This window comes from Phocoena sinus, chromosome 8 (genome assembly GCF_008692025.1).
Source record: "Phocoena sinus isolate mPhoSin1 chromosome 8, mPhoSin1.pri, whole genome shotgun sequence".
NCBI classification, from domain to species: Eukaryota; Metazoa; Chordata; class Mammalia; order Artiodactyla; family Phocoenidae; genus Phocoena; species Phocoena sinus.
In genome coordinates this window covers 83,711,492-83,735,476 of record NC_045770.1, presented here as the reverse complement: position 1 = coordinate 83,735,476, position 23,985 = coordinate 83,711,492, and the positions used below count along the sequence as shown (strand labels likewise).

Sequence of the window (23,985 nt, the reverse complement as noted above, 5' to 3'; positions counted from 1 at the left end):
TCTCTCCACCTCAGGAATTATGGGTGACCTTTGATAACTCAGTGACTGGCTGGAACAGGGCATTTGGAACAGGTCTTTGAAGTCAGGGGATGATGATGGTGGGAACTGCGCCCTGGTTGGGCAGCGCTGTACACTCCCATGGACTGTTTCTGAAGGCTGCCCTCCTCCTCTATGTTCTTGAGAAGCAGGTGTATACTCTCTGCATCTTTCGTGTGGCCCCTGGAGCTTCCTACTGTAGCCTTATATAGATGAGGTTGTCTAGTAAGTTCGGAACGTACTGGACCAAACTTGGCCATTGATAGACACTCCTGAGAGACTTTTTCCTCCCTCTTTTGGGCCTGTCAACATGAGGAGAACATAAATGTCTGGGAACACAGAGGCAAAGGAGGAAGGAGTAAAGCCTCTCCCTGGGCATCCTCTTGGGGACACTACACCCTGTGTCTGCCAAGTGCTAACAGCTGATGGAGCCACTTGTCATTTCTTCTTTTTTTCTTTTTTTGCTATTTTACACCCTATGTTCTCTAAGTAAGGAAGGAGAACAAAAGGAGAGGGCAAGAGAGGAAAAAAGAAAGGAAGGAAGCAAGGGAGCTAGGGACGGAGGGAGGGAGGAAAGAAATGGGAAGGTGAATGGAAAACCTGAAAATGAAAGAGAAGCCAGGGAGGATGGGAAGTATTTGGAATGGCCAGAGAGGATGGTCCTGTAGAAACAAGAGAGGAGGATCCTGGAGGGAAGTAGTAAATTAGAAGTCATAAAGTCTCAGCATTTCCAGAGGGACTAGGTTGCAGGAGGTTCAGGATTCCATGCAACTTGAGTCCATGTCCTAAGCAGCCCCATCTCCTTCCACTGCGCCCTCAGGTCTGTCCTCGACACAATCACCTGCACCCTCTTTTCTGAAGGACCCCTTCACTTTCTTCTTCTGACTCTTGGCTTGTCCTCTGTAGCTCCCTCAGGTGGTAGCTGCTTCTCTCCATGCCCCTCACACTTCAGGACCTGTTCTCTCTGGTACTTTCACACTAGTCTCTCTCCTCCATGAAATGCCCCGGCTTTGACCCTTCTGCCATCAGACTATAGCACCTACTCTCCTGAACTGGCAGCTGAAGTCTATAGACACCCAGCTCTCTCCCTCTCTGTCCTTGAAGACTTTAGCTCCTATCTCACCATCCTTTTCTCTAGCACTGGTCCTACCCTAATTCTTGAGAATTTCAATACCTATGATCTTTTTGGTGCCCTGGCCTTTCAGTTCCTCGACCTCTTCTGCTCCAACCGCTCACTCTCATAGTCTTGATGTTGACATTGATTTCACCCTTTCATCATTTCTATTTCATCCCACCCTCCAACCACCACCTCCTATCTTTCCATCCCACTCCATCACTTTGACAATTCATTGACCCACAAAGAAAATTCCTTAATCCTACCACCTCTTCACTGGCCTTCACTCCTTTGTGTCTTCATTTCCTTTCCTACCCAGCTTAGTCTCCATGGAATCACCTCCTTGCACACATAAGTAATGCCCTTGCCCCTCTCCCTCCTTTCTTCATACTATCCTTGCAAAAGCCCAACCATGGCCAAATCCAACTCTACCTGCGCTGCACCTGAGCTGACTGTGCCTAGAGAAAAATATACACCAGTGAGGCTGACTGGGCCCCCAGAGATGTCCAGAAACCATATACAAGTCTCCAGCCACTTCATGTACCCATTCTCTAGAATCTAGATGACTTTCACAATTTCCCCCTCGTACCTCAAATCCACAATGCCTCCTCCTCCATCTTTGCTCTAAGATGATGACCTGACTTACTGATTTTCACTGAGAAAATCAGACGAGAAGCTCCACCCCACTGTATCTGAGTCTATCAGCTCTGCTTTCCTCAATTTTTTTGGATTGACCATCCATGCTCTCAACCAGACCAACACCTCCATTTATGCACCATACCCTATTTCTTCTTGCTTTCTCATGGACACTAAGAGAGTTCTCCTCTCTCTCCCCTGCATCATTGATTTTTCCCTCTCTAGTGCAAGATAGGATCATCAGAATGCAAACATGTCGATTGTTTTCTCCCATCTCTAAAGATAGATCGTTTTGGGGGCCTTGAACCCAGGCCTTGGCAGGAAAAGCCCAGAATCTTAACCACTAGGCCACCAGAGAACTCCCTAAACATACATCTTGACCTCTACCTATTGCCTCATTTTCCTCCTCCCTTTTGCAACAAAAATCACTAAAATAGTTGTATGTACTGTACTGCTTCAAATTTCTCTCCTCTCACTATGTTTTGATCTCACTCCAACAAGATTTTTTTCCCACAATCCACGTTACGCAGCCGTTTATGACAAGGCCCTGAGAGACCTCCACACTGATAAATCTCACAGTCAATTCTCTGTCCTTACCTAACCTGACCCATTCATAGCATTTGACACTGTAATTGAATACCAGCTGATCATTCTCTCTTAACATGTTTCTCTACTTGGCCTCCTGTGTGTCACTCTTTTCGGCTCTCCTCCTGCCTTCCAGGTTGCTCTGCTCAATTTCCTTTGCTGATTTCTCCTCAACTCCCAGAACTCTAAACATTGATATGGCCCAGAGCTTGATCCTTAGACCTCTTCTCTGTCTGCGTTGACTCCCTCTCTAATTTCATTTAATCTCATAGTTTAAAAAATTATCTCTTTCTTAAATATTACCAAATTCACCAGCCTGGACATATGCCCTGAATGCCAGGCTCATAAATCTAACTCTTATGTGACACTTCCACCTGGATGTCTAATAAGCATCTCAAACTCAATATACCTAATATAAAATTAGTTATTTTTCTCCATAACCCCCACCTCACTGCCTCTGTCCCAGTCTTCCTCCTCTCTATGAGTTGCAAATCCATTCTTTCAATTTCTCAGGCTGAAACCTTGACTCCTCTTTCTCTCACAACCCAATCCAATCCATCAGGAAAAAAATTTAAATATATCCAGAATCCAATCACTTCCCACAACCTTCACTGCTACCATCATCAGCTCTTACCTGGATTATTGTCAGAGTTACCTGACTACATTGTGTGCTGTTGTAAATATTGCTGGTTGTTTGCCATAATCCACTATCCTTTCCTTCTTTGCATGTGGGTTGTTACATTTCCCAGTTCTATCTGTAGTTTATTGTGACATGTGACTAAGTTCTGGACAAAGGAATGCAAGAAGAGGGGATGTGTACCACTTCCAAGGTAGACTTACAGACCATGCCTTCTTCCTGCATCCTTTTTTCAGTTCCCATGAGCCAGAACCTGAAGAAACCTGTGAGCCTTGTAAACAAAGGCTATGGCCTAGGGGATAGAGGACCCTAGAAGTCTGAATGATCTTATAAAGCAGAACTGCCTGCTGTCCAGAAACACACACCTCGAACTGTTAGATGAGAGAGGAATAAACTTTTATGCTCTTTAATGCACTGAATTACAGAAGTTTAAACTTATCCTAATTAATACAGACACCTCAAGTATAGAATCTAAAACGTACACGTTTTTCAGGGGTTTGAAAAGATGTTTGAATTTAGCCACCACCTCCAAAAAATTAGTAGCTCCAAAATATGAAAAAACAAACTGTAAAGTCAGCATTAATTTATGTTTACATGACAAACAGTTAACATGCTGCAACTCAACTAATACGTTATATATGAAAACAAAACAAAATGAATAATACATTCCTAACAAAATTCAAGATTCTTTCAGAAAATTTTATATCAAATAATAATAATAAAATGTCGTTATATTTTACTGTTTGATATGACGTGGGGTAGGCTCTCAAAGCAAAAGTGTTTATAGGTCCTGGAATAGCCTGAAGTGATGCTACCTGACTGCTATTTACTAGCTCAGTTACCTTGATCAAGTCACTTAAACCCTGAGAGGCAGTTTTTATCTCCAGTAAAATGGGAAGAGAATAGGAAAATAATACTTACTTCACAGGGTTGCAAGGAGAATCAAAAAGTACACTCGTTTTGAAAATACTTTGCACAGATTATGGAAATGTATGGAATGAATACTATTACATTAGAGGTTTCCATAAAATCTCAGTGTTTGAAAGTAGTCTAGAAATCAAGTAAGACCATTGTGCCCAACCCAACAGAATTATCTGGAAAGGTTTTAAAACAGATGGTAATGGGAATTCCTTGGTGGTCCAGTGATTAGGACTTTGTGCTTCCACTGCCAGGGGTTTGGGTTCGATCCCTGGTCAGGAAACTAAGATCCCACAAGCCTCGCTGGTGTGGCAAAACACAAAAAAACCCAACAACAACAACAAAACAGGTGGTAAGCCCCTTCTTTCCAAGTCTCATTAAGTAGGCCCTGGGATTCTCTGTTTTTAAGCTCCTCTATATACAAGAAACTGGTAATATTGGTTGCTTCCAACAGTTAAAAATTGGGTGATTGGGTGACAGGGTAAGAGGGAGGGTTTTGTTTTTTTTTTTTGGTTGTGTTGGGTCTTCATTGCTGCGCCTGGGCTTTCTCTAGTTGTGGCGAGTGGGAGCTACTCTTTGTTGTGGTGTGCGGGCTTCTCATTGCAGTGGCTTCTCTTGTTGCGGAGCACGGGCTCTAGGCGCGCGGGGTTCAGTAGTTGCTGAGTGTGGGCTCGGTCGTTGTGACTCACGGGCTTAGTTGCTCCGCGGCATGTGGGATCTTCCCGGACCTGGGATCGAACCGCTGTTCCCTGCCTTGGCAGGCAGATTCTTAACCACTACGCCACCAGAGAAGTCCCAAGAATGAGAATTTGGACAAAATATTTTTTGAACCTTTAGAATTCTAAACCACATGAATGCATAATCATATTCAAAAAGTAATCATATTAAAACTATTTAACGTATTAACCAGTAGATAAATAAATGTTCCTTGAAGGATCCCAACATAGCTGGCCCTGAACAGGAGTCTGGGGAATAGGTCAGTTTTCCCAACCATTGTTCATGCAAATTTAACCTTCACTACAACCCAGATTTTACCTGAACATTCCCAGTGTCTCCACACACCTCACCTTACAAAGCAGACCATTCGGTTGTCGGACAGCTATAATTATTAGCATATTGCTCTGGTCAAGTCTGTGTCAATGTGAGGGATGCTATAAACATCATCATGGAGGTGGGGCATGATTTGACCCACAGCATAACTGAATTCATTGACAACAGTGAGTACTTGATAACAGAGTTATTGGATATGATTCTTGGTGATTCTCTGCCTGTCACCAAGACAGAAAACTGACATCGATTTTATCTTCAGATTTTTGCTTGACCTACTGATGCGATTGTGGTTTTGGTTATCAGGGAGCTTTCAAAATGGGATATGAGTCCTTGTTTAATCAGCATTGTGTCTATCTTGTCCATGATTCTTGTTATCTAATGCAAATGGGCTTCTTTATTACCTAACAGAGTAGCTTCAAGCAGAGAGAGGCAAGCAAACTGAAGCTACCAAATTGAAGCAACTGAGAACGGTCTTGTCCTAGCAACACTGTAAGATTTCTTGGTAAACGAATGTGTCAATGCCTCAATCCAAATCACTGCAATATTCAAAAGAGAAGAAATCACTCTGAAAGAAATGAGTGGGAAGTGTTTAATTTTGTATACTTGGGTCCATGATTTTGGAATAGAAACTAATCCGTTCAACCCAGAAGACTATACTAATTGCCTCTACTTTATCCCTGCCTCCACAATCAAATTCCTATTATTTGTTTTCATTTGAGTGGCCTGAAACTGTAGGGCAACAGAAAGGTTGTTATCAATACTGCATCAGCCCCAGATGGATTAGAGGGGGAATGATGGTTGTGGCTCTCTTTAATCCCTCCATCGATTCCAGGATTCTGAGCTTCTCCAGGGAATGTGGCAAAGCCACAGGAAGTCCCCAAAGGCAAGATGTTGCAGGCTGCTCTCTGGTTCAGCTGCCAAATACAAAAAAGTAATGCAGGCAAGATGAGAGGAAACTCTTCTTTGCCTGCAACTCGGAGGCAGGTGAGAGCATGTTGTTGTTGTTTTTTGATTCCTCCTGAAGTCCACCATAGCTTGTCAGTCTCTGAGGAACACATATTTCCATGGATGTCTTCTGTTTCCAAAATGAACCCCAAAGCCACCTGCTTCAAGTAGCATCATTTGGAGTCAGAGATGTTTACTGATGTTGCCTCCAGCCCAATTCTGTTTCCAAGTCCCAAAATAGATTTGAGGGAGGCTTTGAACAAAATCTTTGTATTCCCTGTGCTTGAGTTCCACTAAATTGAATGGCATTTGCTGCTTACTTTCATCATGGAATTGAAGGGAAATAGCTGCAATGGGATTTGTAAAAAAAAAAAAAAAAAAAAAAAACTTTGGAGCACATTGTAAAGAAAGAACAAGGAGACATAAAGTAACCATTCTTTATTCTTTTAAGCAGTAATTTCTCTTTATTGAAATTCATAGTGCACACATAAGCTATGAGAACACAGCAAGGCAAACAGAGCACAGGCGAGTATTCTTATGGCAATATAGAATGAAACAACAGAATACTATTCACTGAAAAACTCAGATTCCCTATACACACAAAAAAATTAGGACCACAAGGAGTATTATAGGCAGTTTTAACATTATCTTTTTTCTGCTTTCAAGTATTTTTGTCAGCATTGTGTAAGCTTTACTAAATTCTCAGTATTATTCTTTATTTCATTAACATAAATTCGCTATAAAAAACAAAAAATTTCAGTTTTATTTGCTACAAATACAGAATATTTGATTTTAAAAAGGACTTAAGGTTGCCCAAAATGTTTTGTGTAAAATATTCATTGAACTATAAGAAAATAAGATAGATAAATAAACACATTATTGGTTGCCCTGCTAGAGCATCCAGGCTCTAAAATGGCCACAACTGACATTAACAGTTTGGGTATTTAAAAATCAAGAATAAGATAACTTTAACAACAACAAAAACAAAGTTGAAATCTATGTTTTTATACCATATCTGTGTTTGGAAATATTTTTAGACTTTAAAATCATAGGTAGATTGATAATGGGGAATGTTAGGTATGTATTTTTTGAAAAACACATGAAAACACATCATGTGAAAAACAGATGATACATTATGCTTCCTGGCAATTTTTGCTTCACTTTGAAAGAAAAGACATTCATTACATTATTTGTATTATATTCAGAGCTAGGGAAATTCCTTAGCACTATTTTCCTCCTCATTTTAGTTTCTCTGAACCTTGCATTCTGTTTCAACATATCTGCTTTGTATCAAATACTAAAATAGGAAAAGAAAGGCATCTCCACTTCAAATACACAGAGGAGCTAAACAGGGTTTTAATGTTTTCAAAAATTACTTCCATATTTGCACACTTCAGGTACATGCGCCACAGCAGGAGAGGTAGAGGGAAGAGGGAAGCAAGGTAAAATATGATCTCGTCACAACTCCATCAAAGTCCTATCAGACTCGAATTTTCTTCCCTGAAAATAACTGGAAAGTAGCAGTGATAAGAAACGTCCTTAAAATTTGGACAAACACTAGGGAATACTTCATTTCATTATACAAATAGGGAGTCGAGAGGTCGCCGCTATTTCTATGGGCTTCCCGGGCAAGGGAGACTCTGACACCCAAGTTTTGAAACTATGAACTACAGTATTCCACAGATAATTGTGCCTAGTGTTCAAAAAGGCCCTGCAGAGATTTAGTCAAAATATTTACATTCCTCTCAGAAACTGTAACGCCAAGGAAAAGAGAAACAAAGTGAGAGGACGAATCAAAAGAAAAACTTTCCTTCCCCCAAGCGAGAAAAAGTGTCAGGCCGCTGGGTCTTCTCCAGGGACAGTCCTGTTCTCTTCGTTTAAATCAGGCGTGGATAACACACCTTTTCAGTGAACGTTCTTCTCTGGCAAGGTGTATTAGTAGAATTTTGCGTCAAAATTAGGGTTGTATCAATTTCTGAAAGCACGTGGGTGATAGAAAGCCGTAAGTGGGCGTGTTTAATTGTCCGTGCGCGTTCCCCTGGGCACTGCACCTGCGCTGTAAATAGATGGGTGAGTGATGGGCACGTATATTTTTTCCATAAAGCGCAGCCACTGGCTCAAAGTGAGTCAGACTCCTGCTTGGAAGCGTGTTCGAGGCTGGGTGGCGGCGGGGATGGGGTGCGAGTGGAGGAAGGAGCAGGCGGGGGCGATGATTAGCAAAGGAAATGACCCAACTCCCTCCCTTCTGTTTTCGCAATCTGCATCACGCTCCAAGCCCGCGGCGGGCGAGCGGGCGGGCGGCCGCGCACGCCAGGTGAGGCCGCGCACCCGCCTGGCGGTCGCCTTCCCGGTCCACTGTCCTCCTGCCCCGACGCCGCCTGCAGGAAGCCCCCAAGAGAGGCCGAGATGGGGACCTGACCTGGCACCTCCGGGCCAAGCCCGGGTGCCGCGGAACTTCTCCCATCCCGGCGCCCCTCGACGTGGGCGCGGAGCTGGGAGTCCAGAAGCGGAGTCTGAAGCCGCCGTGGAGCCCGGCCTAGGCTCACCCGCCGCAGGGCTGCGGCTGGCCGGCGAGGATGGGGCGCGGAGACACCCCGGCATGCCCGGCCCCGGCCGCGGCACTCCTGCCCCCCACACCCCCGTTTCTAGACAGAAAAGCACCTTCTGACCAAACATTAGTAGTAATTCTCCATTATTCCTGTTAGAACAAGTTAATGTAAGGGTTGGGCCAGGAAGCCCCGGGCGGGGTCACGTGCGCCGCCGTCACTCCGGCTCCCCTCGCCTCTCCAGTTCGAGTTATGCCATCAAGCTAATATATTGTGACTGCTCTTCTCTCCTGTGACAAAAGCTTGCAGCTGCCTCCAAATCAATAGACGTCAAAGAAATATGAAAACAATCATGACACAAAACTTAAATCCTGGCTGGAGCCTACATAATCAGAACTGTGCTTCTGTTCTCCAAGCCGCCGATTAATTTATCCCAAAGTTTAGTCAAATTTTTATTCCGGTACCTTTCTCCCAGCAGATCCCGCTACATCTGTCGGGTTTGTAATCTAATTTGTAATTACTGCCCTTCATGTGGTCCGGTGCCTTGAACCATCTTTAATTAAAAGCATAATTAAGGGAAGATCTAAAGAAAGACAATTACCAGATGGTCTTTTTTTTTAGAGGCGGTAGTTTCGCGGAGAGGGGAGTAGAATGTGTCCCCAGGACCCTGCGCCTGGGGAGGGGGTGGCGGGCCCGAGCGACGCTTGCGCACTGCGTAGGCCTCGGCCCGGAGCCCACCCCCTCTCCCCGGCTCTAGCCCAGAGGCTCGGCGAAGGCCGCGCCCCAAGGTGAGAGCCAGCGTCCCTGTGGTGCAAAGAGACCCTGCCTTCCTTCGCTCTTTCCCTGGGGTCGTGAAGTGTGGGTGGCTGCGGGGGAAGCTGTGGCAAGTTCAAGGCCGAAGCAACTTCCAAATCTGCGAGGGAGCCCCTGGAGCCGACCCCGCCCGGCTCCACGCGCGAGCCTGGGAACTTAGAAGCTGAAAGAAGGAAAGGACACGAGGGCTGGAAAGAAGGGGAAAGGAAGAGGAAAAGGCGGCAGCCCCCGAGAGGGAAGCCTGGAGAGAGGGTCCCAGTTTAGGCCCTCCCTAGATCCGGTGGGTTTAGGGTGAGAATTGGGGGCCCTGTCCCGTGCGGGTCCTAGAACTCCTGGGGACAACAAACCCTGCCATCGCCCGCAGCCCCTTCGGGCAAAGGTGGGCCCTTGACGGCGATTGTCTCAGCTGTCGGCTTCTCAGTGTCCACCGGTCCCTGGGATTTTCAGAACAAGATTCGGGGGGAGGAGAGAACAAACCCATTCTCCACCCCTATCCCACCCTCACGTCCCCGAAATGAATGATGCAGGCAGCAGCCAAGATTTCTGAATTTAGAGCCGCGTTGCCCCGGCGGCTGGCGCTAGGATCCTGAGGTCGGATAATGGAAATTAAATTGTTGTTGTACAGCGGGGATGTCGTTATGTGACTGTTTATATTCAAAGTCAGGCAGCAATGAATTGTAATCATTTCAATTATCTTCAGTACACTTTCTTTAGGACACAAGTTGTCAACGGTTTAAAAAAAAAAAAAAAGATTCTTGCGGCTCTGTGGGTCCATTTTCCAGACGGTTTGTTGCTCTTGCTGCCTGATTTGGTTTCGGCTTTTATTCCCCAACCTCAGATTCTCTTACAGAGACTCCGGAGGAGTGAGCGAGCCCGGGCGGCCCTCGCCGCTTCTCCGGCGCTGCGGGCCGGCTACGGCGCAGTCCGGAATTGGCCTCAGTGAGCCTGGCGCGTGCATTTTGGTTGCTTTCAGGTTTAATTAACTTTGAACAACAAATATGCCTGGAGCTCTAGACCTGGTGTTGCTTTGGGGAAGGGAGCCACCGTAGTATATTCTGTGTCCTCCCCAGCCTAGAAGGGTGGGATGGCTGCAGCAGCCTGCGCCCCCGGAGGCCCGCACTGTGCATCAGAAAGGCACGTGCCCGCGCCTCGGAGATCCCCGAATGAGCCCGGTACCGTCTTCTAACAACCCGGAGAAGGCAGGGAAGAGGCAGGACCCGCGAAGCCTACTCTCCTTTGTTGAAACTACCCTGAGCGCGTCCTCGCTCTCTCTTGTCCCTGAACGTGAGGCACTGGCGAGTTGGATGTGGTGTCCTCGGGGGATGGCAAAGCGCCCTCCGCCCCCAGTCCGGGAATAGAGAGTAGGGGTCGCCTTTGAAGCCCACGTCCATCGCGCCCATTAGGACTAATCCCGATCTTTACACTAATATCGCCTCTCGGGTTTTTATTATACTCATTTGGGAGGAAATGAGCTCTTACCAGGCAAATAGCACTCCGCACCCCACTTTTCATAGCTGCGCAGGGCTGGGGCCTGAACAACCCCGCGGGCAATCCCTGAGCTGCCGATATTATATTTGTGAAATGTCCTTTTGTTGAAGCTTTTAACACCTTCTTATAACGAATCATTTGTTCTTTTCTCTTTAATTTTGATAGACAATTAGCCATCAGAGATACACCAGTTGACTGTAACCGAGCATTAAACTCGCCTTTATGTAACGCTAATTTAGCATAGCTGCTTTGTTTAACTTTGCTATATAAGAACCAGGTTTTGTAGCAAAAAAAAAAAAAAAAAAAAAGGTGTAATTTTATGTGTGCCTTCATTTCTTTTGGCCTTGTACGCAGCAAGCCTTCTCCTCTTTGTGAAGCGGTTCTGCTGGGGCCTGACGCCATTTCCCGTGCCTAGCACCTGCAGGCTGGGGGGAAGAGAGGGAATTAGCATTGATATAGATTTAGTTGAAATGTAATCTCTTAAATCTGTCCAAGATTCGGAGAGATAATTACACTTTCACTGAATTGCCAGGGGTCAGCGTCTCAGAGGACCCGAGGAGTTGATTTACTAACAATAGTGTTACATAAAAAATGGCGTTTGAGATTATAATGTTAATGGCTGCAGTCGCTGGGGAATGAGGCGGCTTCCAGCTAATTCCGTGTAACTTGTTTTTTGCCTTCCTTTTCCTCCCTCCCCTTCTTCTCGGTCTCCTTCTTTGGAAAGATTCAGGGCTTCGTGGTGTTTCACTCGGTGGCGGGCGCCGGAGGTTAGGACGCTGGAGCTTGGGTTGGACGCGCTTTTTCCTAAAGTGTTTGTGGTGACAGGTAGTGGCCTCGACAGCAAGGCTGGGCTCTTCGCCACGAGGACCAGAACAAGGGCGAGGGCTCCGGGCACCACGCTGCGAGACTCTGGCTGGAGCGGAGCGCAGGAAGTGGAGGCGGACCACGGCCTTGGGTAGAAGCTCGGCGCCCTCCCGGACCAGGCCTCTCCGGCCCTCCTGGAACTGGACCTGACCCGCTTCCGGTGGCCTCGAGCTCCTGGGCTGGGCAAGGATGAGGCCCTGTTCTGTAGCCTAGTCTCCCGCCCAGGCCCCACTTCTGCCTCTGAGGATGCTCACTTCCTGCCGCTAACATTCCAAAGTTCCAGCTGGAGTTTGGCATGGGGCCGGGACATAGGTGCAGAGAATACCGGGAATACCGATAGACACCTAAAGTCCAGATTCTAGCTTAGGTGAGACTAATCTTTAAAACTAAGAAGTCAGCCTCCTTTGGGGTGGAGACAATTAAGGAGTTTACATTCCCCTACACACTTGTCAAACTCACCTCAAACTTTACCCACATTCGTCTCCAACCACAGACCCTAGATTCCATCAGAAATCCCAAGGCCACCCCTAACTGGGTGCCCTGCCCGGTACCTGAGATTTACTCCTCCTAAACTTCACTAACACTTCTTGAATGGCCTCAGGCCCCCCAGGGTCCTGCCCCCAGGCTCCTCCCCCATCCATGGGCCAACAAGGAGCTCCTGAAACTGTACCAAAGCCGAGGGATGAATAGGGGAAAGCAGCCCCTCATCCTGGATAGGACTAAAAGAGCTGGGTTTGTGGCCTCCACCCGGGTGACTCTGGACTGGACAATTAAAGCAAGAGTCTAGAGCATGGGAGCAGCCTCAGGCCACACCAGGGTTCAGGGGCCTAGACCTGGCCCCAAGACTTGACCATTGCTGATACCTCAAGACCAGGAGCTCAGATACTCTCCGGAAGGCAAGGCCATGGAGTGCTAAAGGGAGGAAGGCATCTCTGCCCTCTGTCTCATACTTTCTACATGGCAACTAAGTAAGGCAGAGAGTGGGGCTCTTCCTGCCAGACCTAGGCGCAGGCCTTGCCTGGGCTCTCCCCTGGACCGGGTGCTCTACTGCAGTGAAGAAAAGGTACTGGAGTCACAATTTGCGGGTCCGAGCAAAAGAAGAAGCCACCCCTCAGCCTAACACAGCTTCAGCCACCTTAAAAAGCCTGGCGGTGCCCTCGGACAGGCTGGGCACCGAGGCCCGAGGGTGCCCTCCAGGGCTCACTTGCGATCACAGTTGGAGAGACCTGGACGCCCAAGCCCTTGGCGCTGGGGGGGGGGGGTGTCCCTGAGCATCACGCGTGTTTACGTCGGTACCCCCTTATCTTACATGTAACAGCAATATATATGTTAATTGAAAACTTCTGAATTTAAAAAGGTTGTGACAAGTTATAATTTGTCCTGTCAATGCCTGGAATCCTTATTTATCTCTTTAGCTTGCCTCCCGCTCACGCCTGTCAGCTAACAGCTTGCCTAACTCGTTGACTTCCTCACTCATGGCACGGAAATGACAAATGTGCTGTTTTATCCGTACAATTTATTTCATTATTGTTGCCAGCACGAAGCATCACAATCAATCATAAGGAAGTCCAGTTGGCAGGTGTCAATCTTAGTGTGTTTTTGTATGTCTCAGTCTATATTTAATCCAATTATAAGGGTCACGGAGTAAGTGCCAATCCTCTTGTTACAACTCACATCTTATTTAAGATTTAAAGTTAAAAAAAAAGTCAACTCGATCACATGGACCTTTTGGGGGAAGGGAGGGGATGCCTTTGAAACCCCCATCTCTCTCTCTCACTCTCTCTGGATTCTCACCTCCAGTTTAAATTACACAGCCATCCCTTTTTATTAAAGAGTTGCAGGGAATCTGAGTTTTATGAGCATTTGTGTGCAAATGAAGGCTCTCGTTATTTTGCTAAAGTAGAAGCAGGCTTAATGATGAGAGATCTTTCCGCTCATTGCCCATTCAAATACAATTGTAGATCGAAGGCAGCCTTGTCACGTTGAGAAAAAGTGAATTTCTAACATCCAGGACGTGCCTGTCTACTTTCAGCGAATTGCATCCAATCACCCCCAGGGAATTCAGCTAATGTCTCAGTCTCCACCCGGACAAGGGAGAGAAAGAAATCAAACATGGTGCCACAGACTGACTTAACATAAAAATATTTAAAAGGAAAAGAAAAGCAGAGTTTTCTTGAATTGGTTGTAATAGAGATTTTCTTAGTGGGAAAGCAAACTGGAAGGATCGGGAGATTTTTCTCAAATGTCCAAGAAAACATTATGGTGGGGTAGAACTGACGGAAGAGAGAAGAAACTAAGTATTTCTTTGAATAAGAGCAGGAAAATAATTGAATAGCAGAGAAACCACAGTATTGCACATAACTGTGCCTTTATGCAGTCTTTTAGAGCTGGGTAAAGAGAGAGCAAATATTATCTATGCTAACTATTTCCCTTTTTGACACTCAGATCCACAAACATTCCTCCAGGTTTTATTTACAATGAAAATCTTGTTTAAAAAGCTTTGCATTTAAAGGGGAGGAAGTGGAAGGGAGGGAAGCAAGAGCCACATGCACTACCCAGTAAATTTAATTTCTGAGATAATATGTGGACTCCTGGCTTGTACAGCTATTTGAAATGACACACACTATACACAGTATTTTTCCTCGATTAGTCAGGTTTTTCCTTCTCCCTCTATTAATTGTCATACAGAAAAGCTTTAGTAAACCTCTTTATGAACTAGCACCCACCCAGGAATAATAAGTAAAAACAGAAGTTAACAGAATGCATTATCGTCCAGACATAGTAAAATGAAATTAAAATACTAAAGTGGAAAAATCCATTTCTACTCTTCAATTGTTTAGGAGACTCAGTGCCCATTCTCAGTGAAAAGACAATCAATTCCCACACACCCTGTATCACAGGTCCGGCGGGAGGGCCTCTGCCAATCTGGAAGCCTCTTCATTTGCATAAAGTAGTTAAGGGGGGTGGGAGAGAGAAACGTACCTTGGGCAAGAAAAACAGATCTCAGCTACCGTTCAAGCCAAGAACGGGCTCTCTATCTTCTCCCCCAGTCTCCTTCCAAGCAAGCCTCGCTCTGTAATCGTTCCTCTCTCTCCCTTCCTCCACTCCTACCCGTTATCTCAGGCCCCTTAACTCCATCCTCCTCCCCGCCTTGGCTTGAAGGGAAGCTCTGGGCTTCCCCGCAGTCACAGGCCAGGGGTGACCAGGGAACTTCCCCCCACCGCACCCCCCGCGGACCCGGCGGCTGCAAAGCTCGCTCGCTGCTGCCGTGGAGAATCAGAGCCTGAGACTGCCCAGAATTTCAGTCTGGGCTAGCCTGAGCTGGGGGGAAGCCTGGAAGGAAAGGGGTTCCTTTTCCGTTTCTGGCCATTTGCACCTCACGTGCAGCCCGCCTCAGGTCTCACTCCGCATCCTCGGACTGCAAGTCATCAATGACGCCCCCAGGCCGCCCGCGGTGCCCTGCTGCCGGCGCTGCCGGCCGGTGCGGCCTACAGAGTCCACCTCTGCCTAGGTTGGGCAAGGCCGGGCCTCGCGGACTGGGCACCACGAGGAGCTGCGCCCGGACGAGCTGCCCACAAGGCCGGTGACGGGCTTGAAGGGGAGCCCCGGCTCCCGGGTTCTGGGAGGATCTCCAGAGGGCTCCCGGGTCACAAGCCAGCCGGGGTACCGAGCTGCGGCAGCGGCTCAACTTGCATCCTCCCCGGTGGCTATCTCAGCGCCAGCCTCCTCCCGCCCTGCCGTCTGTGCCCGGGGCAAATGGAGAGCGGCTTGTGCGTTGGCCGGGAGCGCGGAAGGACCGAGTCCGGCCTCGCCTCCACCGCCCCGTGCTCCTGCGCGGCCGGAGCGCGCCCTTTATTGACAGGCAGATAAGAAGGCGGAGGCCTTGGCGTTTCCAGCGTCGCTCTCGAGCACCCTGCTGGGTTGCAGGGATCCGCGCACACTTAATGGCCCGGACTCCAAACAAGCCCGGAGCAGCCTTCCAGGCGGCCTCCGGTCGGCACAGAGGGGGCCGGTGGGGAGCGAGCCGCTGACAGAAACTAGGGAGGTCCGAAGGCCTTCTCAGGCCCGGGGCCTACCCGCAGCAGCCCAAACTCCAAGGCAGACCATGGGGCGGGGGAGACCTCAGGACATCTGGGGCCGGGGTCTGGACCAGATCCTGGAGGTGAGCTAGGAGCTTGCCTAGAAACTAGGTCACGGGAGGTGGCCGAGGGCAGCGGAGAAACCGAAGCAAACTCCTCCCTGAGCGCCACTCCCAGGCCCAGGCGGGCTTGGGAGACCGGCCCACAGTTGGGTTCTGGCCCAGATTAGAGTGGCCGATGGGGGGATGGACGGGGGGTTGGGCTGGCGAGGAAGTGTGGGAAACGTTGGTAAATAAGTAAAACACCACGCTTAGACCTCTCCGCCACAAGCTCCCATTTCCCTTTTCCATTGCCACCCTTCCCTCGACGGGTTGAGCAAGAAAAAAAGAAGAAGAAATCAAATCCGGAGAGGGGGCCAGATCTAGAGGAGGCTTCAGGCGGGCTGCCTGGAGCCGCCTCCCGGCCGGTTGCGAAGTCACACACCTATCCAGATGTGCCGGGGGCGGGAGCGGGAACCGCTCGACCTCTCACGCCTCGGCACCATCTGTGCTCCGCTCTCCCTTTGTCGCCCGCACCCAAGCAAGGTGCGCAGGAACTGGCCCTGGGGTCATCCTCCGGCCTAGGCGTCCCCCTTCTAGCCTCAACACACACACGCCCGGGTCTACCAGGGCTAGGCCTCCCACCAGCTGCCTAAAGGTGAATCCAAGCCCCACCACTTCCCCTGCTGCCACCTCCTCAAGCGCCCACTGCCCCTCCGGGCCGGACCTCTGTCACTTCCAAGTTCGAGACCCGGAAGGAAGCAGAGAAGGAAGGGATTGGACACTGAGAAACCCCCTCCCCTGTTTGGGAGGAGGGAGGGAGACACGAGAATGACAATGAGGGTCTAAGTCCGCGTCACAAGATAGTCAGGCCCAGCTCGACTAAGCCGTCTCCCATTCCACAGCGGGTGAAGGGAAAACAAGCACAGACCACCAGGTCGGTATTCTGCCAACCCCGCCTCAACTTCTGTTGTTTCCTCGGCTCTGAGAAGGGGAATCTTGACTTCATAATCTGGGACTTTCCTATTTTACTCCTCTAGGCCACAAAGGCAACAGTTAACCCCCAAGTCAAAGATTAATAAAATCACCTACATTTTCTACGTGACTGGAACCCAAGAGGGTGAGGGGATCTCGGGCAGGCTCCGTTCCTGGCTCTCCTCCTGAGAACCCAGCTGGCCTGGCGAGGACTTTGGCTTAGCCTGAGGGAAGGGATTGTCCGTCCTCTTCCCGAGACCCCGTCTATACCCAGCTGGTGACATGTAGGCGCGATGGCCAGATTGGGGTACCCATCGCTCCTCGAACTCCTCCTGAGAACGATTCTTGCCAAGTCTCCCTCTCAACCCAGCGCCACCTCCGGTCTCTCTGATGAAGTGACTTCCTCGGAGGATCTGAAGAGGGGATCAGGTGGGCACCCGGAAAGGTAGCTGCCCAGCCTGGGGAAAGGGACTCGCGCGCCAGGCGGGAAAGAAGAGCGAGCTCAGGAGGACTAGTTTCCTTGGGGTTGACTCTACGGCCTAAAGGAGGGCGGGGCGGGTCAGGACAGGTTGCCCGTGGGCAGCCAAGGGCTGGGCCCAGGAAGGCCGTGGCAGGGCACGGAGCGGGCAGGACTCGGGATGGGGAGGGAGGCTCCCGCCCGGCAAGAGCTCTAGTCTGAACGGAGCTGAGCCCAACTCTGGCCGCCATGACGTCACGCGGGTCGGGCAGCCAATGGGGATCTCCCTGGCATGGATATTAAGGAAAGTTAGCGCCTGCCTGAGCACCCTCTTTTCTTATCATTGACATTTAAACTCTGGGGCAGGTCCTCGCGTAGAACGCGGCTGTCAGATCTGCCACTTCTCCTGCCGAGCGGCGGTGAGAAGTGTGGGAACCGGCGCCGCCAAGCTCACCTGCCTCCCCGCCCTCTGCTCCCAGGTAACCGCCCGGGCTCCGGCCAGGGCCCGGCTCGGGACCCGCGCCGCCTCTCCGCTGCCCACGTCGGGTGTCCCCAAACCAAGCCCCCCCCCCCCAAGTAGCCCAGGGGCTTGAATTTTGCTTTTAAAAGGAGACAAAGATGGAGGGGAGTTACTGAGGGCAGGATAAGATTGGGGAGCGGGGGGGGGGGGGGTTGTCTTGTCTTTGCCGGGCGTGCTTTTCTGCAAAAGTGGCAAAATGTTCCAGTCTCCTGAGTGGACTTCCAGTGGGTGCTGAGCTGGGGGAGGTGAGCGGGAAATGGGGAAGAGAGACAGGGATCTGCTGCTACTGTCTGCAGAAGCTTATTGCGATCGTGAGAAATGCTGGGGGGGGGGAGGCAATTTGCTCCAGGAACTCCCCCGAATAGCAGTTCGCGACATTCACGCATGCAGAGGTCCCCACCCGAGCCTGGAGCGCGTAGAAACGCCCCGCCGCAGGTCGGGCGAAGTGCAGCAAAAGTTTCCCGCGGTTGCAAAGTGTAGATGGTTGCACTGAAACAGTCTTAGCGATAGGAGTTCGTTTCTCAGAAAGGAGAGGACGAAAGAATGCTGCCCGCAGAGCTGGGCAGCGCGTAAAGCACCCAGCGTGTGATTTGAGCTTCACTTCGGAAGACCTAATAATTAACGATTCTCACTGAACTAGAACGCGGGCTCGTGTTACCGCGGGCGCTGCGCTCGCTGCCTCCGTGTGAAGCTTGTGGGCGCCAGGGTAGTCGGGCCTCTGAGTGCCGGGGAGAGCAGCGCCCAGCTACTCTCATGCCCCCGGGACGACCCAATCGGGGCGCCAGAAGTTTCTCCAAAGTGGGTCAGGGAAGAGACTACCCCCAACTACCTCGTGGTTCCACTGGGCGAAAGTTCCGGGAGTCCAGCCCCAAGCAGCCGGAGATGCCAGGAAGGCTTACGCAGGGCACGGGAGCACCCGCCTGAGAGGTTGGGGAGACCTCTCGGTCAGGCCCGGGCTCGCCCCACACTCCCACTCGTGCTCCTGGCGCCCCCTCTCTAAACCTTCAGGGGGCACCTTCGGAGGACATCTGTATCTCAGGCACCTGTGACAGGTGCTCAGGACCACCGCCTAACTCCGAGCAGTGGCCGCCCCCTACCCACCTTGTCCGGGAAACAGGGGAAGGAGAGAAGTGGCCACGCGACCACGCGCCTTACCTGGGCGTGGGTCCTCTCCTTCGCGGGTTCCTTTCTTCAGAGCTGGGCGGCGAGCAGGTTGCCCGCTTCGCAGTGGGAAGCGGACCTTCTCCTCCAGTCATAAATCAAACCCAGCCATGCTCGGGCCTCCTCCCTCATTAGAGATGTTTATTGGAGATTGTGTTTATTCGGCTGTCACGGCGAGAAAACGCAGTGACATAATTACCTCTGACCAGAGTCCTCGCCCCGCGCCCAGGGCGAGCCGGTGACCTCCTCTGTCGCGTTCTCAATCCCACGCTTTCCTTGATCGGAGGGCGTATGCGGTTGGCTTGTTTTTTGTTTTTGTTTGTTTTTTCTTAGGCCCTCTCATATAATTTGGATTATTGAATGAGTTACTATTCAAATTTCCCCAGGGTCTGGACGTTTGTTATTTATTTTAGAATTTGAAAGGAAAACCGAAGGGAACCTAACGCCCCTCCGGGGCAGAAGGGGGCAGCGCGGGAGAGATGGAGGAGAGTCCCTCTAGCTGTGCAAACTTTCCGGCACGCCCCGCTGCCGCGCGCAGGGGCCAGACGCCACCCGGCTCAGGAGCCCGGCCAGAGCAGTGGGGAGTTGACCCGGAGGGATGGATGTCGATATCGGTAGTGATATTTATTTATCATTCTCTCTGCTCTCGGGAGGAATGACTCTGAGGCTTCAGGGCCCCAGGCTGAGGATTCCTAAACTCACGCGGGCCGAACTCGGCAGAGCCAATCCGCAGCTCCTCCCCTGCCTCTCGCCGCTGGCTGCTCCCGGGCTTCGGTTTTCCCCGCTAGTCAGGTTTGTAAGTCACCATCTGTGAGACTGAGTTAGGAAGTGATGAAAAGCATCGAACTGTTTTCTAATTGATAATACTTTTTTTTTTTTTTTTGGTGACCGGGCTGACAAATATCTGGGATCCCGGCTTTTGATCCTTCGCTGCTGCCTCTGTTCTCCAATCGCTAATAAAATTCGCATTGAGCCCCTTAGTGCCTTGATTAACAGGCAGATTAACTCTTACTGGGGTGGGGAACAGCTTGTCCCAATCAATGTCATTTTAAAAGCCCGTCAGGATATGCTTAGCTCCTGTTCCCTGGCTGCTCGAATGAGCCAGCCATGACATTTGCTCCCTCCTCCTTCCCTGGCCTCAAATCCCCCAGCAAAGCCCCCAGTTCCCAGCCCGCGTGTTCCCTGCTCCAATCCAGGATAAATTGCAGGACTCGGTCCCTGGCCTTTAAAACAGGCAACTGTTTAGAGAGGGGATCTCCAGGGAGAAGGGACTGAGGTGGTCTTGGCTTGCTTTTCATTTGAAGCTGAACTCTTGCCTCTTGAGAGCGGAGGTTACAGGGAAATGAGAGATGGAGAACTGTCCTGGGTGATGAAATGGAAAGCAAACTTTCCTCGGAATCATATTTGCAAAACTCGGAGAGTGCCGTTACTTGCAAGTGTCCTACAAAACAAGTTTTAAACCTGGTCCCTATCTGGACAACAGCATGTAGGGTCCGGGAAGCAAAGGCTTGAGAGTCCGACCTGCTGGGCTGCAGGGACCTCTTTGCTGGGAGACACAGTTGGACAATTTTTTTTTTTTTAAGTATTTTGTGGGGGGGCGGAGAGGGAAGAGAAAGAGACGCTTGCCGCCCAACATGAATGGAAGAGAATCGAACCCAGAGAGCGCCGTGACACACTTGACATTTGGCAGGAGGCAAGGAAGGGCGAGGGCACCGCGTCTTTCCCCAGCCTAGCGTGGCCACAGTCTGGAGGCGCCACCTGGCCGGCTCCCGACTCCCCTCGGCTTCCCTGAGCTCTGGGCTCGGCGAGGCTGCCGGGTGAGCTGGGAACCCGCAGATTGCTGGAGAAAAGAGAGCGAGAAAGGCCCCCAGTGGAGGAGGCACCTGGAACTGGGCAACAGGGGTGGGCGCCTTTGCCTTTGGTGCTCGTCTGACCCGTTTCGTCAGCTCCGCTATCCAGGGAACCCACCTTCCCAGGGCCTGGGGGAGAGAGAGCCGTTTGAGGCTATGCAAAGTGACGCAGGTGTCTGCGGAGATTTTCCTCCTTGAAAGAAATGCTCGTCTCCACCATTCCCAGCACACCAGCACCGCTCCTCTGCTTCGCGGTGTAAAGCTGCAGTTCAGAGGTGTCACAACACCGGGTGGAAGACTCTTGGTTCCGAAGCCGGGAACCGAACGTACATCCCCCAAGAGCTGGGCACATCTTTGCCTCGCCAGAGGCCGCCTTCGCGCGGGAAATCTGCAGAGCGGGCACGGGCGAATGCCAGGGATCGCTGGGGGTGAGATGCTGCCCGACCTCACACTTACGCACCAGTATTGGCCAGAGGCTCCGGGCACTCTTGGGCGAGCGGCGATGCCCCAGCGTGACTCCTTAGGCAAAGACAGCCTCCCCCTACCGGGTGGGATGACCCGGGCAGCCCCTGAGGGAACAGGCCGGAGAGAAGTCCTCCTAGGGAGCCAAGGAGGGGGGTGGGACGGGGGGTAGGAACCTGGGGAGAGACGGGAAAAGGCGAGAAAGAAAACGAAAGGCGCGACCCCCCTCCTTCCCCCTCCCGGAGGGCAGCAAGTGGGCCTCGGTGGTGTGGGAAGCCGCAATTAAAATGGCGACCTGTCTCAAATTTGCGCACACCTCTGGCCCTCGCGCGCTGCATCTCCGTCCCAGTCTCCCAATCGGCCGCGTCGCCCCCAGAACAGGTACTTGGCAGAGGGCGCGAGGCGACCCACGAGGTGGAACGGCACCCCCATCCTCCTTGAGACTAGCCCAGAGAGAACAGGAAATCTTCCTCTCCAGCCGGCTCTCCTTAAACTTTGAAAACTCTGCCTCCCTCCGGGCTGAGATCCCCCCCCTCCAAATATTGACACATTGGAAGCTGCCAAGTCCTTTTTGTTTCTTGTTTGTGCAGAGGGGTTTCCAAGAGTCCTTTTCTGAGCTCCCACCTTCACTCAGTGACGTCAGTGGCATTCACTCCCGCTCCTCGCCTCTTACGATTTTTTGTTGTTAAAACTTTTCTCCGAGGTGAGGTGGGATTGGGGGTGGGGTGGGGTGGGAGAAGGAGCTGATTCAAAGAGCCAGGGCCCTGGGGGGAAATAGCAACAAGATTACGGCTGCTTCTCTCCGAGGCAAAGCTTAAGAAGGTGCTAATCCACTCGGTCGCTAATTGAGAGGTTGTAAAAATGATATTCGCCTCCAGTTCGGACAGTCTCTGGGATTCCTCCATCCCCGCCCCCCCCCCCCCCCCCCCGCCGCTTATGCTCAGTAGACTTGAGTTCGAGCTTCTTTAATGATTGTTGAGAAGTAAAAGGGGAGAGAAAAAGGATGCAGGCTCTCGCTGGTCTGGGATGGGCCCGCTGCCTCACTGAAAGTCGCGGTCCTACGAAGTCTCGCTCAGGAGGCGCCACCTCCTTAGCCTCTTTAGTCTGGGTTTTTCTCCCGGCGCTGAGTACTCCTGGACCGCGGAAAGGGCCTTCCTCAGGCCGAGATGGTAATCGGATTGTGCTACCGCAAACCTGACCCGGACTGGGGAGGCCTCCGCTCACCCCGGAGCTCTGCCCGGCTCCTTGGCGGCAGCGTTAGTGGGTCTGGGTTGGGGAGGAGAGCATGAGACCCACACTAGGCCCTGCAGCGGCCCAACACAGCCTGCAGCGTCCTCACGGTCCCAGGTCCCAGGGGCAGCCGCCGCGCCGCGGGTCATCTGTGAGTTCAGGTTGCACAGACTTTACTGATGAGCTCTGACTTTTAGCACTTTTCACAAGTCAAGAGGAGTCAGGTATACCCGGCGGTGGCTTCCTCTCAGCCTCCCTGCTTCAGCTTTTCCAATCCCATTCTCCTTTGCCAGGTCCAGGGGTGTGTGCCCCATCCCAAACCTTCCCCCTTCCTTGCCTCACGGCCTGCAAGCTTCGAGAGAGCTCGGCATTTTGCAGGACTAGGCAGCCGCTCCCTCCCCGTCACCTTAACTGCGGGCACCGAGGGGAGCCTTTGGAGTGTACTGAGGTGTGTCCTAATCGTCCGGCATTCAACAAATGGACTTCTGGTGTGTGGTCAGAAGAGAAAAGCCATTTACTTACTTTCCTCCCCGGTTTTCTGGCAACAGCTGAAGGGGAGTTACCTCCGTGGACTGAGCAGACCCAGGACAGGGAATCTTGGTGCGGAGAGACTCACACCACACAAGATAACGGGTGGCACACACGGATACATGCTGACACACCAACATCAATGGCGAACGCTCTCTCTCTCTCTCAGCATTGGTAGTCTCCCTCCACTCCAGGCCTCCACCCCCGCCTCCCTTCTTATCTCCCCCTCGCGTCCCCTCCTCTCGGGCGGGCGCCTGGAAAAGCAGCCGCACTTAGTCAACAAATGGCACGTGGGAGAAGTTGGTGAGTGTTTGGTGAGGACTCTTCAGGCTTTTCACAAGAACCCTCTGTACACAAAGTAAGTGGCGTGTTTGCTCGGGCCTCTCCAGCCCCGGCTGTGCCTCCGCTCCACTGCGCACCGCGCCTTCCGAAAGAAGAAAGAACAGAAGAAAGGGCCGGGGGAGAGAGGGTGGGGGAATGGGCAGGCCCGGGAGGCCTGGACTGGGAAGGCCGCCCGGCCTCGCCAAGTTCCCAAACGGGCGGCCTCCTCTCGGCCTAAGCTTCGCCTCGGCCTCCGCGGGAGTGTGTCTGCCAGGACCCAGTGACGCTCATGCCCCTTTTCTCTTCTTCTTCTCGGCGGCCAGGTGGGCTAGGGCGCGGCCACTGCTGTGTTCCGCGTCCCAGCGCCCAGGCGGAGATGGGGTAGGGGTAGGGGTAGGGGTAGGGGCGGGAGAGGAGGGCGGGCGGAGGCGGGGCAGCAGGCCAAGCTGCGCTGGAGTTGGCAAAAAAGGGACGCGCAGAACTACAGAAACTTGCTCCATCCATGAGCTGAGAGTCCCGCGCCCAGCTTAATGGTGTGGGGGACGCGCCCCCCAGCTCAGCGGCCTTCACTCGACCCCTCAAGTTCGCGGCCACAGTGCTGCCCGCGCTGATTCCCGGAGCGCTCCGAGCCTAGAGATGTCTGGAGCGCCAGCCCCAGAGCCCAGGCGCGGGGGCCCAGCGCCGGGGAGAGCAGCCCGGACACACCGGCGGGGCCGAAAACAAGTGTATTCA

At 51.4% G+C, this 23,985-nt stretch overlaps 1 protein-coding gene across 3 annotated transcripts in view; it reads left to right on the top strand.

The window, feature by feature from the left end:
• The first annotated feature begins 7,786 nt into the window (after positions 1-7,786).
• The window catches only part of PAX6 (paired box 6), a 38,828-nt gene continuing 22,629 nt past the window's right edge, over positions 7,787-23,985 (top strand). The window contains exon 1 of one of the 3 annotated variants that reach the window (XM_032638886.1): positions 7,787-7,796. The gene's annotated coding sequence lies outside the window, so the exon portion shown is untranslated. Of the gene's footprint in view, positions 7,797-17,507; positions 17,661-23,200; positions 23,291-23,985 lie in introns of those variants that run through there. The other 2 variants (XM_032638885.1, XM_032638884.1) reach the window with 2 other exon arrangements.